Source organism: Pleurodeles waltl, chromosome 11 (assembly GCF_031143425.1).
Source record: "Pleurodeles waltl isolate 20211129_DDA chromosome 11, aPleWal1.hap1.20221129, whole genome shotgun sequence".
Classification (NCBI taxonomy): Eukaryota; Metazoa; Chordata; class Amphibia; order Caudata; family Salamandridae; genus Pleurodeles; species Pleurodeles waltl.
Genome location: NC_090450.1, coordinates 276988769 through 277004362, shown reverse-complemented (window position 1 = coordinate 277004362; position 15594 = coordinate 276988769).

Genomic DNA, 15594 nt, shown 5'->3' with positions numbered 1-15594 from the left:
TGGGAGGATCTCATGGGATCCCAGGGGGGACGCCGGACTCTGCCCAAAAGAAGCTTTATACAGATAACAGTATTTTAGTTTAAGCAGAAGCATGTTATTGCACTTTTAAAAAGGTAAAAGTACTTAACTGCAGCGTTTAAATAGGTCTAGACCTATTTAAACATTGCCATCTTTATAAAATAATTGTGAAAACTTCTGAGGGGGGCCAGTGATTTTTATTTTTCAACTGGGGGCACAGCATTAAGAAGTTTGAAGACCACTGCTCTAGGGCCATGCATCCAGATGTGCCCAGCACTGCCATTGCAGGCTGGGTGTACAGGCGCAAACCTAATACACAAACTCAACATTGCACCCTGCCTGTGTGCCATGGCCATCATACACTGTGTATACTACGGGTAAGATCTTACAGCCCTAATGCACCACATCGTGTGTGAGGGCATAGCTGCATGAGCAATATGCCCCCTCTGTGTCCTTGCCAAATCTGGGACATAGTGAGTGAACGGAGCAGCCAGTGGCCAACACAAGTTTCTCAACCGCATTGTTAGAAATTGGGTTTCTTGCACACCTTCACCATATTGAAAGGAACAATATTTATTTTGTTTTTATCTAAAGAGAAGAAAGGAGCGTCCTGCTCCTAATGCAGAGACCGGGAAAGGAGGGCGCTCCCCGCGCCTTCCCTGAGTCCTCCAATGTGGCTTTGGAAGCTCAGACCCCTCCGGGGCCCGAGAAGGCACTTGCCTGCACCCAATGTGGTGTGCGAGTGTCTCGAGCTGTTCCTGGGCCGCTGCGGTGATCCCTGAGGAATTGGCGGCAGCTGGTGCCCCAGTGGCACTCCTAAGAGCAGACCGTACCCCGGGTGCACTGTCAGGAGCACACTTGCTCTGCTTTGCCTTTACTCGTGCCCTGGGGGCACTGAAAAGAGCACGATCCTCGCGCTAAACAATAATCCATGGCCCGGACTGTGTTGGTGATCATGGGGGTAATTAGGAGGTGCTTTTCAAAGCACCACGGGCTGATTTGCAGCCTGGTTGGCGGCGGTGATTTTTCTGGCAGGTAAAAGGCACTTTTAGAAAAGCTCTTACAGGCACCAAAAGAGCGCTCCCAAGGCGCTATGCAGCCGAGGCAGCACTCCTCGTGCTGAAGAGAGTTTGACAGAGGTCAGGGGCCACAGCACCCTGCCTCTGGAGACAACAGATAAAAGAAAAGGGGGCGCAGGGCTGGAGAACCCAGCACCAAGTCAGCACAACAAGGGGGTGCAAGCAGTGGCAGTTCCTCCTTGTGACCAAGCAGGTCACAGGTCAGCACAGCAGCAGCAGTCCAAGGTGGTCCTGGTGAGCCCTTTCAACAGCGTCCTGTCCAGCTCCAGGTAAGGTTCCTGGAGTTCCCAGAATGTCAAAGTGATGTCAAATGATGTCTAAATTGTGGGGAAAATTCCCCTGTACTAAGTTTACAGTGTGTTTTACAATGGGGAGGAGAGGGGGTTTCAACCAGTTAGAACTGGCTCTGGGAGTGCCCTTTTTCTCCTCCAGCACAGGCTCCAAACATCAGTGGGGGGTAAACAACCCTATTGTGTGAGGCCAGGGCACAGCCTTTATAAATGCAGGTGTGCCCTGCCTCTCTCTTCTCTCAGCCCAGGAAGGCTTTACAATATGTAGATGCACCTCTGTGACACCTCCACAATCCCTGTGTTCAGGCTGTCTGAAAAGCATGCACAAAGTTTCAACTGTGAGTCTGCCCAGATGTGGATTGGAGTCAAGCTACAAAACACCAACGTCATAAGCACAGATAAATGCGCACTTTCTAGAAGTGCCATTTCAGTGATAGTAATAAAAAATACACCCACACCAGTAAGCAGCATTTCTCATCACTATCACAACCATACCAAACATGCCTACGCTACCCCCTCATAAATCAGACAATACCCCTTACACATAAGGCAGAGGACTCTCCAATGCAAACCTAAGAGAAGGCAGCACTCACAGCATTGAGACACCAAGTTGTTTGTCACTACCAGGACAGGCCACGCAATCATGGCACATGTCCTGCCTTCTACATACATGGCACCCTGCCGAAAATGGATAGCTAGGGCGTACCTTAGGGGTGACTTACATGTAGTAAAAGGGGAGTTCTGGGCCTGGCAAGTAAATTTAGATGCCAGGTCCCTGTGGCACAAAACTGCGCACACAGGCCCTGCGCGAGCAGGCCTGAGATAGGTTTGACAGGCTACTTCAGTGTGTGCCGCAAGCAGCGCTGCAGACCCACTAGTGGCATTTAATTTACAGGCCCTGGGTATAGAGATACCACTTTACAAGGGACTTATAGGTAAATTAAATATGCCAATTAGGTATAAGCCAATCATACCAATTTTGTAAGGGAGAGCACATGCACTTTAGAACTGGTTAGCAGTGAAAAGGTACTCAGAGTCAAAGCGTCAGCCAACAAAGGTCAGAAAAATAAGGAGGCAAAAGGCAAAAAGTCTGAGGAATGACCCTGTAAAAGGGCCAGGTCCAACACCCATGATGGCCACTCTGAACCCTGGAATACTTGGTATCAAACAACTCAGAATGATAAATCCAAACTGGTATCATAATTGGATTTATCCCTAAATGTACCTAGGGGTACCCCCTGCAAAAGCTATCTACCTTGGTATGGTTGTGGACTGGTTCTATCGAGCCTGCCACCTCCAGACACCCAATCTACAAACCTTAGGGGAAAGCCCTGTCTCTCTTGTTTGTAGAACAATGCCGTTCCTGGGTGGAGGTGCTAACCCATCCTCCCTCAGGGATGTGCACCTCCCTGGCGACTATCTTCAAAGGGCTTGCTGCCTTTGAAACCCAACCCCCAGGCTTGCTGCTACCTGAAGATGGTCAACCCCTTTGCAAACTGGCATGCACTACCCCTAAGGTGTTGCCTGCAAGGTGGAGACTCCATTTGATTTTCTTCCATCTCAGATGGAAGGAAAATAGCTGATCAAGGATAGGGCAGTGATCCTTCCCACAGGAAGTGGTCACTATAGTGGGTGTAGCCACCCAAAGGTAGGTGTCCCATTGGACACTACCAGGGTCCTCCTAAAATGCCCAATAAATTCAGTATCTAGTGGGTATCCCTAAATCAGATAGGCAGATTCAAAGGACAAGAAGAAGAACAGCACCAAGAAGATCCAAGACACGAGAACTGTGGTCCTGCTATACAAACAAAAGGCACCAAACCCTGCTGCACCCAGGTCCTGACAATCGCTGCTGTGGAAGCCGCTGGACAACTGGACTGACCACAAGGCTTTGTCAATTTCCCAATAACTTCCTTGTGGAGTGGAGGTACCACTCTGCAACAAAGAAGAAACCAGCAAACCAGTGACAGTCACTTGTCTGACTGGCTGCTAACTCCTGAACTAGAAGTTGCAGCTGGTCTTGACAACACACCAACAACCATGAGGACATACCCTGCAAGTATGCCAAGTTTGGGGACACTGCACTCTCCAGTGGTTGAAGTGTACCAATACCCTGGGTACTGGTCAGCTGATGTTGGAAACTAGGAAAACCAGCCCACCCGGGGCTGAAAAAAGACCTGGAGGAACCTTCAGTGAAGGGACCTTAGGAACACCCTGGACCTCCTGCCAGAGTGCCCCCATTGAAGCAACTTACCTCCAGATGCGAGGAGCATCTTCGTGCACAGCTCCTGGCTCACTGATTTGCTCTGCACCCGGCTGCCCTGTGCCCTGCAAAGAAGATTCTGCTGTGCCCTAAGGGTCCCTCACCCCTTGCAACCTCAACACTGCAAGTGGACCCCAAGGAGCTACCTCTAAACTTACCTGCACAGACCGTTTCCAAGTGGTCCCCCGTAGTGGCCCTGCACCAGCTCCAGAGACTTTTCACTGCTGCTCCCGCCTGAACCGGGGAACTACCTGAACTTCTCCAGCTGGCAGAGTGTGCCCACCGATGACCTCAACCAACCTGCAAAAGCAGAATTTGGTAAAGCAACTGTGTGATTTTATATGTATTTTTAAATGTGACTTTCCATTGTCTCCAATGGTGCATAATAACACACAAAAGACTATTTTTATGAAACTTCCATATCTCAAAAAGTACTTAACGAGTTTTGATACTCTTGGTCTTAAAAATAATATAAATATCTGAAGTATTTTTTATAAATTGGTCTGTAGAGCACCCACAGAAATAGACCTGGACATTGCCAGGCTGACCAAGAGACTGGCCTTAGAGAGTCAGCTCTTGGAAATAGAGAGACAAAGAAAGAGCTGGGCCTTGAGCCCATCTTTGGTGATGGCATACAAGTGTTGAGGGAGAAATCTTTCAACATTAAACAGCTGCCCCTCCTTTTACTGAAGGGAATGATATAAGCAAATGCTTTTCTGCTTTTGAAATAGCATGTATTAGGTGGGGAATTGAAAAAAAGCATTGGGGCACACTGTTGTAGGAGTTATTGTCAGGAAGGTGCAGGGATAGGCTAATGACACCGAATGAGGCAGATTCTAAATACTATTAGCTCATGAAGGGTACTCTGATTGAGGGCTTTACATTTATAACTGAAGAGTACAGAATAAAGCTCAGGGAGGCTCGAAAAACCCAGAGCCAAACCTGGGTAGACTTTGTGGACTATTCATTAAAAATGCTGGGTGTTTGGTTAGCTGGAAACAATGTACAAGATTATGATATGATGGGCTATATATCCTGTTCATTAAAGAGCATCTGCTAAGTAGTTGTTTCAATGATAGGCTACATCAACATCTTGTAGACCTAGGCCCACTTTCCCATCAAGAACTGGGGAGGAAGGCAGACCATTGGGTCAAGACAAGGGTGACCAAGGCTACCGCTTTTGGGGGAGACCAAAAGAAAGAGGCCAAAGAGGTACCAAAGGGAAAGATGGGAGACAAATCAAATATAACAGGGAGTCTTCTCAAGGCTTTAATAAATCTGCACAGGAAGGTGGGACCAGAGACTCCTCACAGTCTAGAAGGAGGTGCAAAGGTAGACACTTTGATCCTAGCAAGGCATGGTGTCATGATTGTAAAACTAAAGGGCACCAAACTGGAGACCAGCTGCAAAAACAAAAATAATGCCTCTAGTCAATCCGCAGTAAATGCAGTTGCCTATCTCCAGATGGGATCAGAGGCATAGCCTGGCCATGTCAGTGGCCCCACAGAGGCAAAATAGTCACTGAGGGTGGGGTAGAATCATCCTGTGCTGCTTGGTCAAGTAATGTGCAAAAGATACAGGCAGCACCCTTTGATTAATGGGGAGAAAATAGAAGCACTGAGGGACATAGGAGCTAGTGTTACCATGGTAACCCAGCACCTAGTCCACTTAAATCAGTTCCTGGTAGGGAAGTCTTATTCTGTCACCAATGCTGACAATGAGACAACGTTCAATCCCATGGCCATGGTAACCTTTGATTGGGGGAAGTAGTGGGGCAAAACAAAGTGGTTGTGTCCTCATCCATCTCAGTAGATTGCCTGTTTGGAAATGACCTGGAGCATTCCCCCTAGGCTGATGTAGAACTGAAGACCCATGCAGCAATGCTAGGGATCTCTGAGTGGGCCTGTGTCAAAACAAGGGCACATAGTAAACTTCAGAGAGGAAAAGGAGAGCTGGATCCTGAAATGGTGGACCAGCCTCCCAAGAGAAAAGGCAAGAAAACTGGGGAACCAGCTTCATAACAGATCCCAAATCAGAGCCCCTCTTCCGAGGAAGAGGAGTCAACCTTCTTGGAGGAAACAGAGCCTGAAGAGCTTGGGTCTTACCACCCAGAGCTCTTGGCCCAGGTCAGGTCTGTGCTGGGGCAGAGGACCTGCCCCACTCTTAAAGGCCTGAGGCAGCAAGCTGCACAGAATGAGTTAGGGAATGTAAGTGGTACCCAAAGGGTTTATTGGGAAGAAGGATTCCTGTTCACTGAGGCCAGAGACCTCAAACATGGTGAAACCAGGATGGTGGTAGTGCCCCAGAAGTTCAGAGAATCCCTCCTCACTCTAGCCCATGACAACCCCCTAGCAGGACATCAGGGCCAAACCAAAACTTGAAGTAGGTTAGTTAGCCACTTTTATTGGTAAGGAATGTCCAAAAAAGTGAGGGACTTTTGTTAGTCCTGCCCCACTTGCCAGGCCCCCTTTAATTCTACTACCTGTGGTTGGGATGCCCTTTAAAGGAGTAGGGATTCACTTGTTGGCCCCCTTGACCCTCAAACAGCATCAGGACACAGATATATACTGGTGGTAGTGGATCATGCCACTAGATATCCTGAGACTATACCCTTTAGGATCATTGCTGCACCTGTGGTTGCCAAAGCCCTCCTGGGTATCTTTACCGGAGTAGGGTTCCCTACGGATGAAGTATCAGACAGAGTTTCCAATTTTATGTCTGCATACTTAAAACACATGTGGCAGGAATGTGGGGTGACCTATACTTTTACCATCCCATACCATCCACAAACAAATGGGCTGGTTGAGAGATTTAACTAGACCCGAAAAGGTATGATTGGAGGACTCGCTGAAAAGCTCAGGAGAAGATGGGATTTCCTGCTTCTTTGCCTGCTGTTTGCCTACAGACAAGTGCCACAAAAGGTAATAGGTTTCTCTCCATGTGAACATTTGTTTGGGCGCCCTGTTAGGAGACCACTAAGTCTTGTTAGGGAAGTCCAGGAGAAGCCTCTCAAAGAGCCCAAGCAAGACATTGTGGACTATACGCTTGGCCTACGTTAACGGTGGCTAAGTACATGGAGAAAGCTAGTAAAAATCTTCAGGCCAGCCAGGAGCTACAAAAGCTCTGGTATGACCAGAAAGCTGATATGGAGGAGTTCCAACCAGGGCAGAAAGTTTGAGTGTTGTAGACTGTTGCTCCAAGGGCCCTCCAGGACAAATGGTATGGACCCTATACTATACTTGAAAGAAAAGGGGAGGTCACTTATCTAGTTGACCTAGGCAGTTGCAAAAACTCAAAAAGATTCTGCAATGTCAACTCCCTACAACTCTTTCATGACAGAGCTGATGTGACCATGCTCATGGTTACAGATGAAGGGTAGCCTCCCCCAGCCTCTGGAAATGCTTTAAAGGACACAGATGGTGCCCTCCTTGCATAAGCCAGTCTACACCAGTTCAGGGACCCCTTCTACCCTGCTCTGGTGGGAAACTGGACAAAGGAAAGGGGAGTGACCACTCCCCTGTACATCACCACCCCAGGGGTGGTGCCCAGAGCTCGTCCAGTGTGTCCCAGACTTCAGCCATCTGGGGGCACTCTGGAGGCCTCTGAGTGGCCAGTGCCAGCAGGTGATGTCAGAGTCCCCTCCTGATAGGTCCATACCTGCTGAGGTAGCCAGTCCCCTTCTCAGGGCTATTTAGGGTCTCTCCTGTGGGTTCTCTTCAGATTCTGCTTGCAAATTTCCTTCAGGAATCCTCTGCAACAACTTCAGCATCCTCTGACCTCGTATCAACCACAGCCTACTCCAAGAAACGCTGTAACTGCAACAAAGTGTCTACAAGAGACACTTTTCTTCAGCAACCTCAGCTCCAAGTCAGCAACTGTAACAGTTTCCACGGTGTACAGCTCTGGGGACTCCCTGTCTTCATCCAGCACCAGAAGGACCGAAGAAATCTCCTGTGGAGTGACGGAGTCACTCCCCTGCTCCAAGCAGGCACCTTCCAAGGTGACGACTGGTACCCTGGGACTCCTTTCACGGCAACGAGCGTGCTCCTAAGGACACAGAGGGTGGACATCACCAACATAGGCTGTCCTGAGGTCCTGCTGACGCAATGTGGAGGAGGTAAGACCTTGCCTTCCCCGAGAATGATGGTACTCCTGTGTTTTGTGTCTTCTTCGCCTCCTGAGGCCTCTGTGCACTCTTTGCAAAATTCCTTTATGCACAGCCTGGCTCAGGTCCCCAGTACTCCACCCTGTGACGGTCAACTCGCTGAGTTGTTCTCCAGTGGCGTGGGACCTTATTTTGTTATGTTGCATCCACTGTATTTTGCACCTCCTTTGAACCCAGATCCTGTGGCTTCTGGGGGTGCTGACTGGCATGCTGAGAGCTCTCTAAATTACTGAGAGACCCTTCTTCCTTCTCACACAGACTTGAGGCCCCTAGGTCCCTCCTGGGTCCATCCAGCGCCATTTTGATGAAAAATGCACTCTTGCCATAGCCAAGGCTTGTTGGCACCTTCCAACACGAAATCTCATCTGCAACAATCTTCACGCCGTGGGACATCTTATGCATCATGCAGGAATCCGCTGGCATCTTCCTACGGTGCATTTCTGAATTCTTCAACTAACATGGGACTCTTCTTTGCACCCTCTTCCGGTTTGGCAGGGGCTCCTGTCCTTCCTGGAACTTCTTTTGACTTCTGGACTTGGTCCTCATCCTTTGCAGGTCTTCAGGTCCAATAATCCAGCATTTGTTCTTTGCAGACTTTCCTGGGCTCTGGGGTGGGGTATTTACTTACCTTTACTGTATTCTTACTCTCCCAGCGATTCTGCACACACTGCACTTGCCTAGGGGGGAATTTGTGAATCACATTCCACTTTTTTAGTATATGGTTTGTGTTGCCCCTAGACCTATTTTCTCCCATTACATTCTGTAGAATATTTTACTGTTTGCATTATTCTATGACTATTTACTTGTCTAATTTTGGTGTCTAGTGTATATATTGTGTATAATACTTACCTCCAGAAGGATATTTTTGGTACTTTGTCACCCAAATAAATAACTTTATTTTTGGTAACACTGAGTATTGGCTTTACTTGTGTATAAGTACTGTGTAACAATAAGTGGTATGGCATGAGCTTTGCATGTCTCCTAGTTCAGCCTAAGCTGCTCTGCTATAGCTACCTCTATCAGCCTAAGCTGCTAGAACACTGCTACAGTCACTAACAAGGGATAACTGGACCTGGTATACGGTGTAAGTACCCAAGGTACCCACTACAAACCAGGCCAGCCTCCTACAACTACCTATTCACAGTTAAAGGTAATTATGAGTCATTTTTTCTGCTCCTTTTTTCTCTCCATTTGTTCATTCAAAAAAAAAAAAGGAATCCTACCTTCATAAACTTGGAACTATGTGTTGTGCCTGTGATACCTTAGAACAGCCTGGAAATGGATTCCAACTTCACAGAAGACTACGACGAGTCAGACATTGTTCCCATTGAAACCCTCACCAAGGATGAGCTGAGGGGGACTTTGCAAAGAAATGGGGCTGGCTGTGTCAACAAGATCTTTAAGCAGGAACTTCAGGATGCCTTTGTAGCATTTGAGGAAGCACAATGGGAAGAGGAACAGGCAGAAAAGGACCAAAGGGGTGATGGCCCTGAGAAGGGTAACGAGGGGGAGGAGAAAAATGACTTAGCAGTGGCTCCATAGGAGAAAAGGGAACCCACAGAGAGTGAGTCCCTTATTGGATCATATGCGTGAAGCAGTGTCTCCTCCTATGCCCTGTCCCCTGAGGAGCTGAGGGACAGACAGGCTGAGAGGGACCTGAGGCTGCAGTTAGCTTAACTGGCTGCAGAGGAGAGAAGAGCTGAGGCTGACAAAGCCCTGGAAGGGGAGAGAAGAGCTGAGGCTGAGAGGGCTTTAGCAGAAATAAAATTTTGTTGGATCATGAACTGAGTCTGAAGAAACTGGACTTAAAAGCACAGCAATTGGAGTTCAGTGGTGGCAGCAAAACTACAATGTCCAGTGCTGAGAAAGAGGTCAACCCGCCCAGAGATTTGGTGCCTGACTTCAGTGAGGGGGATGACATAGACAAGTTGTTTGAGGCGTATAAGGTCACTCTAATAGCACACAGGATCCCTTAAGGAAGATTGGGGGGGCTGTCCTATGGGGGCATATATCTGGTAATGGGAGGGATGCCTTTCTGGCCCTAGATGGGAGAGCCAGATTGAGGTATCCAACCATGAAGGAGACCCTTGTCAAGAAATATGGCTTCACCCCAGAGAAGTGCAGGTTGAGCTTCAGGGGCAGTAGGAAACTACTTCACCAGTCATGGGGAGATTTTATGGGACACTTTTGCAAGGCACTGGATGGCTGGGTAAAGGGTAGTATAACAAACACTATTGAGGGGCTGTACAATTTGATGGCCAGAGAGCACATGTCAAGTCACTGTTTTCCAGCACTACGCCAACACTTGGTTGATTGTAAATTCTCTGACCCCAGGGAAATTGCAAAGGAGGCAGATCTCTGGGTGAGTACCGGGGTGTCTGAAAAGGCATCTGAGAGTGATCCTAAGGAGAGTGGTTTAGGATCCCCTTAACAGAATGGGGGGGGGAGGTACACAGTGACCCAGATAGGTCCCATAATGGTAAGGGGGGAAAGGATCCCATGCCCCTTCTAAAGGTAGGAGGAGAGGTGGGGTGGGCAGAGCCCCTGAGTACCCTATTTCCAGCCCCAGTACTTGGACTGTTCCCACAGGGGAACCAAGCAGGGTAACCTAGTCTGCACCAAGAGACCGTCCCCTGATGGGAGCTCTGCAGTGTCAGGTGAGCTGAGAAGGGTGACCCCTAAGGGTACCCTGACAGTTAAATTTTCTGGCAGTACTACTCCCCACAGGAGGGCACGGAAGTCCAGAGGTAGGGGGGAGCCAAGGTAGGGCTCACCCTTGTCCCCTGTTCAGCCTCAGGGTACAGATCCTGGGATGAGTGACCAGTGTCAGCTAACCACCCCTGAACTGGTGGGAGGTAGGATGGAAAAGGGGTACAAGACCCCTGGGGCTACTGCCCCCCCATTCTGAGTTGCCTCAGGAGCCCCTTGGGAGCTCCCTGCTAGCCCCACTGCTGGAGTAAAAGCTCATCCAAAGGCCCCACTCAGGGCCTCCACTTAGCAGTGGATGGCCTGGGGCCTGGCTCCTGACACTGACAGCTGTCAGTGGCCTCTTTTGGTTACTGTCCTTGTAGACAGAGTTTTTCCTGGGTTGGGGACAGAAGTCAGACCCAAGAAATGGAACGGGCCACATTACTTTGTTGGACCTGGTGGTACCGTCTACCTACTGGGATGCATCTGTGGGCAAATTAAATTTAGGAGCTTCACAGATGGGGTTTTCCGATGAGGAGAAGGGTTCCCCGTGGGTCAGTTCAGTAGCCCCAGAGAATATAGACAGATGAGCCTCACTGAGTTCAGATAGGCGTAGAACTGGCAAGTGCCCCTGCAGTATTAGGCCGTTGTGCATGTTCTATCGCCCTAAGCAGGGAAGTCCATCAGAGTGTTGATTAGCCTACCCTGGCTTTAGGCGGGAAGGGGGATATGTTGGAAATGACCTTTCTGCAAGGTCACCCCCAAACTTTTTGCCTTCCTCCTTCTCTTTTTCTGACCTCAATTTTGCTGGCTTTAGGACTCTGTGCACTTTATCACTGCTAATCAGTGCTAACATGCATATGCTCTCTTCTTAAAACATGGTGATATTGGCTCATACCCAATTGGCTTATTTAATTTAGTTGTAAGTCCCTAGTCAAGTGCACTACATGTGACTATGGCCTGTAAATTAAATGCCACTAGTGGGCTGCAGCACTGGTGGTGCCACCCAATTAAGTAGCCCCCTAACCATGTCTCAGGCCTGCCACTGCAGGGCCTGTGTGTGCAGTTTCACTGCCACTTCGACGTGGCATTTAAAAGTATTTGCCAAGCCCTAAACTCCTCTTTTTCTACATATAAGTCACCCCTAAGGTAGGCCCTACGTAACCCATAGGGGAGGGTGCTATGTAGACAAAAGGCAGGACATGAACATGTGTGTTCTATATGTGCTGGTAGTGTCAAACTCCTAAATTTGTTTTGCACTGCTGTGAGGCCTGCTCCTTTCATCGGATAGCATTAGGGTTACGCTCATACAATTTTTGTGTGGTAGGTTCTGATCTGAAAGGAGTAGCCACGCCATATTCAGTATGGCCAGAAGGGTAATAGAAAATCTTGCTCATTGTTGAAGTTGGATTTAATATTGTTATTCGAGAAATTCTCTATACTTAAATCCTTCTGTGCCTTACAATCCACGTCCGGCTAGGTTTAGTTGACAGCTCCCGTGTACATTCGCTCAGACAACCCCAAACACAGGATGCTCAGTCACACTTGCATACATCTGCATATTAAATGGGTCTTCCTGGGCTGAGAGGGTGGAGAGCCTGACACTTACATGTCAAAGGACAGTAGCCTGCCCTCACACAAAGGACTGCCACACCCCCTACTGGGACCCTGGCAGACAGGATGGACCTGAAAGGGGACCTTGTGCACTTCTAAGCCACTCTTTGAAGTCTTGCCCACTTCAAAAGCACATTTGGGTATTTAAGCAAGGTCCCTGACCCTACCAACTCAGACACTTCTGCACAAGATACCACTGGAGAAGAATCCCTGAACCAGAATCTGCAACCTGCCAAGAGGAACTGCCTGGCTGCCCAAAGGACTCACCTGACTGCTTTTCTGCAGAGGACTGCTGCCCTGCTCTTGCCCTGCTGCTTTGCTGTCCTCTGGCTTTGCTGAGAAGTACTGTCCAAGGGCTTGGATAGAACTTGTCTACTGTTCCTTGAAGACGCAGGACCAAAAAGACTTCATCCTGCAGAAGAACTCCTTGTGCGGCAAAATTTGATGCACAGCCTGCAAGAAACGATGCACAGTCTGTATCACGGTGTGAAAATCACTGCATACCAAACCGGAATGACGCAGCCTGGCTCCCCAGAGTGGAGATTGGCGCAGAGCCAGCGTTGTGATCAGAACTTCGACGCAAGGCCCTAAGAATCGACGCAAAGCGGAGCTGTAACGACGCAGCCCGACTTCCTGAGAGGAACCAATGTAGCGTCTGCCATGCGGCAGAAATTGCCACGCATCGCTCACCCTATCGATGCAGCCCCTATGACTTCATCCTGCACGCCCAGGATTTGAATGCATTGTCTCCGGGGTGTTCAAAAACCCCGCAACCTGAATAGGATCTAAGTCAGCGTGCCGGAAATTGATGCAAAACCTTACCTGCGTGGAAAATTATCAACGTATCATATGTGTGCGCCCAGAGAAACCGACGCACACCTCCCCGTTTTCCATGCATCTCCTCCTCTGTGGTCCCTTGCGGAGAATTTGAACACAAACCAATTACTTTGTGATTGCAAGAGACACTTGTTGCCTTTTAAAGTCTAAAGACACTATGGCCCTCATTACGACCCTGGCGGTTGGCGGAGAAGTGGCGGTCTTACCGCCAACAGGCTGGCAGTAAAAAAATTGGAATTATGACCATGGCGGTTACCACCATGGTCATCCGGCACTTCTCCGATCCGTCCGCCAGGGTGGAGACGACCGCTGGGCTGGAGACTCTAGGCCGGCGGCCGTCACAAGAACGCCGGCGGAATCACGACCCGGCTGACTGCCATGGATTTCATGGGGTTGGGAACCGCCATGAAATCCATGGCAGTAAGCACTATCAGTGCCAGGGAATTCCTTCCCTGGCACTGATAGGGGTCTCCGCCACCCCCCCACCCCCGCTTCCTCCCCCCACACCACCCACCCCCTGCCACCCTCCAAAGGTGGCAGGACCGCCCTCCCCACCCGTACCCTCAACATTGCAACCCAGACACACACCGTACAGGCATGCATACACCACCAACACACATACCCGCACACATATCACCAAACATGCCTACATACACACACACACAGTCATACACGCACACCCACATACAGACATACATGCACACATCCATTCAGACATACAGACAGACAGACACGCACACATTTCCAAACACAACACACACCCCCGCATGAATACACGCACTCACACACCCCCTCTACATACTCACACACACACCTCCATTCACGCACACAACACACAACACCCCTCCATCACCCTCCCCTAACAGACGATCAACGTACCTGGTCCGTTGAACCTCCAGGAGGGGACGGGATCCATGGGGGCTGCTCCGCCGCCAGCACCCCGTCAACAGAACACCGCCACGCCGAATCACGGAACATGTTCTGTTGATGGGGCGGTGGAGGTGGAGCAACCTCCACTTCCCCGCCGACCGCCAGTATGGCTGCTGGCGGCTCTCTGTCCGGAAAAGGACGGAGGGCTGCCAGCAGTCATAATTCGCCGAGCGGAAAACCGCCTGAACTGGCGGTCTTCAGCACGGCGGTCCCTCTGCGGTGTTGCAAAAAGACCACCGAGGTTGTAATGACCACCTATATATCATTTTTACAGTGATATTTCAAAGTATACTTATTGATTCTTGATCGTTTTGACCGTGAAAAAGTTACTGCTGGCTAGCACCATTGCAGAGCACCCGCCGGGCGCCGTATTTAAGGAATGGCACAAGCCGGTGCTAAGAGTGGGCTAACATCAAGGAAAATGACGTCAGCCGAGTGAGGGTTGCGGTATGGGGGAAGAGTGTTTTGCACTGAAAAATGAAAATGACATTAGGCTGGTTATAGTGAAAAGAAATGACTCTAACCAGCCTAGCATCATTTCTCAATGCAAAACCTACCATACCACATGACTCCTGTCTTAGAAAGGTCCCATGGGCATGGCCATTGCACCAGGTGCAATTTAGGGGGGCCCACTTCAGGGCCCCCAATAGCACTTTTAAAAAGTAAACCAAATCCTTACCTCTACTTACCTATACCTACCTTCAATGAGGTTCCCCATCCTCCGCTGTCCCTCTGGTGTGAGTGGGGGTGTTCCTAGGGCTTGGATAGGGCACCTTTGGACCCATTCCATGGTGTTTAATGATGGAAATGGGTCCACAGGTCCCCTAATGCCTGGTTTGACCCAGGCATTAAATAATGATGCAAAGGAAGCTTTGCGCCATTTTGTAGCCCCTCCTCCCACCCGTGCATCATTTTAGCACGGAGATAATATGGGGCTATGGGGATAGCACCATTTTTAGATGGGAACTCCTACCTTGCATCTCATTGACGAAAGTAAGGTGCACACATCCAAAAAATTGTACAAACTCCTATATTTTGACGTTAGACGTGTCTAACGTCTAAATGTAAATATGGAGTTAGGTTTGCACCGAATTTGCATTAAAAAAAGACACAAATACGGTGCAAACAGAGTATAAATATGACCCTAACCACTTCCAGAAGCGAAATAAGTCACTTTCCTGAGTGTTGTTCACTCAAGCAAGAGAGTAAAAAAAATGTATGCAAAAGGTAACTTTAACATTTTGTGACCAGGTGCTCCACAGAAACAATAGCAAGAGATACTCCTTCAGGACTACCGGCATGATTAAGCATCATTGTACCATTTACCTGAATGGGTACTATTGGTCAGAAATACAGCAAGAAACCATGAAATGGTAAAAAGAGGAAATCATTCCCTAATCACTTCATCAAGCAGACGAGGAAGAGCGTGATCCATGACTGACAATATTTGACACCTACTGTAAACAATGCAAAAAAATAATTTGCTCTGTTGAACAAAATCAGAGTGATGTTTACTGCTATGAGTAACTATCAAATAAAAATATTACAAATAATGCTTTCCTTAAAGGTAATAAGCTAGAAATTAAAAAAGAAAAAATGAAAAACAAAATAAAGCATTACATTTAATAAAAATATTTCAACAAAAAAGATGTATGTAGGAGCAAAAAATCAAAAGGTAGAGAAAAACATTAGAATGGATTGGATTAAAAA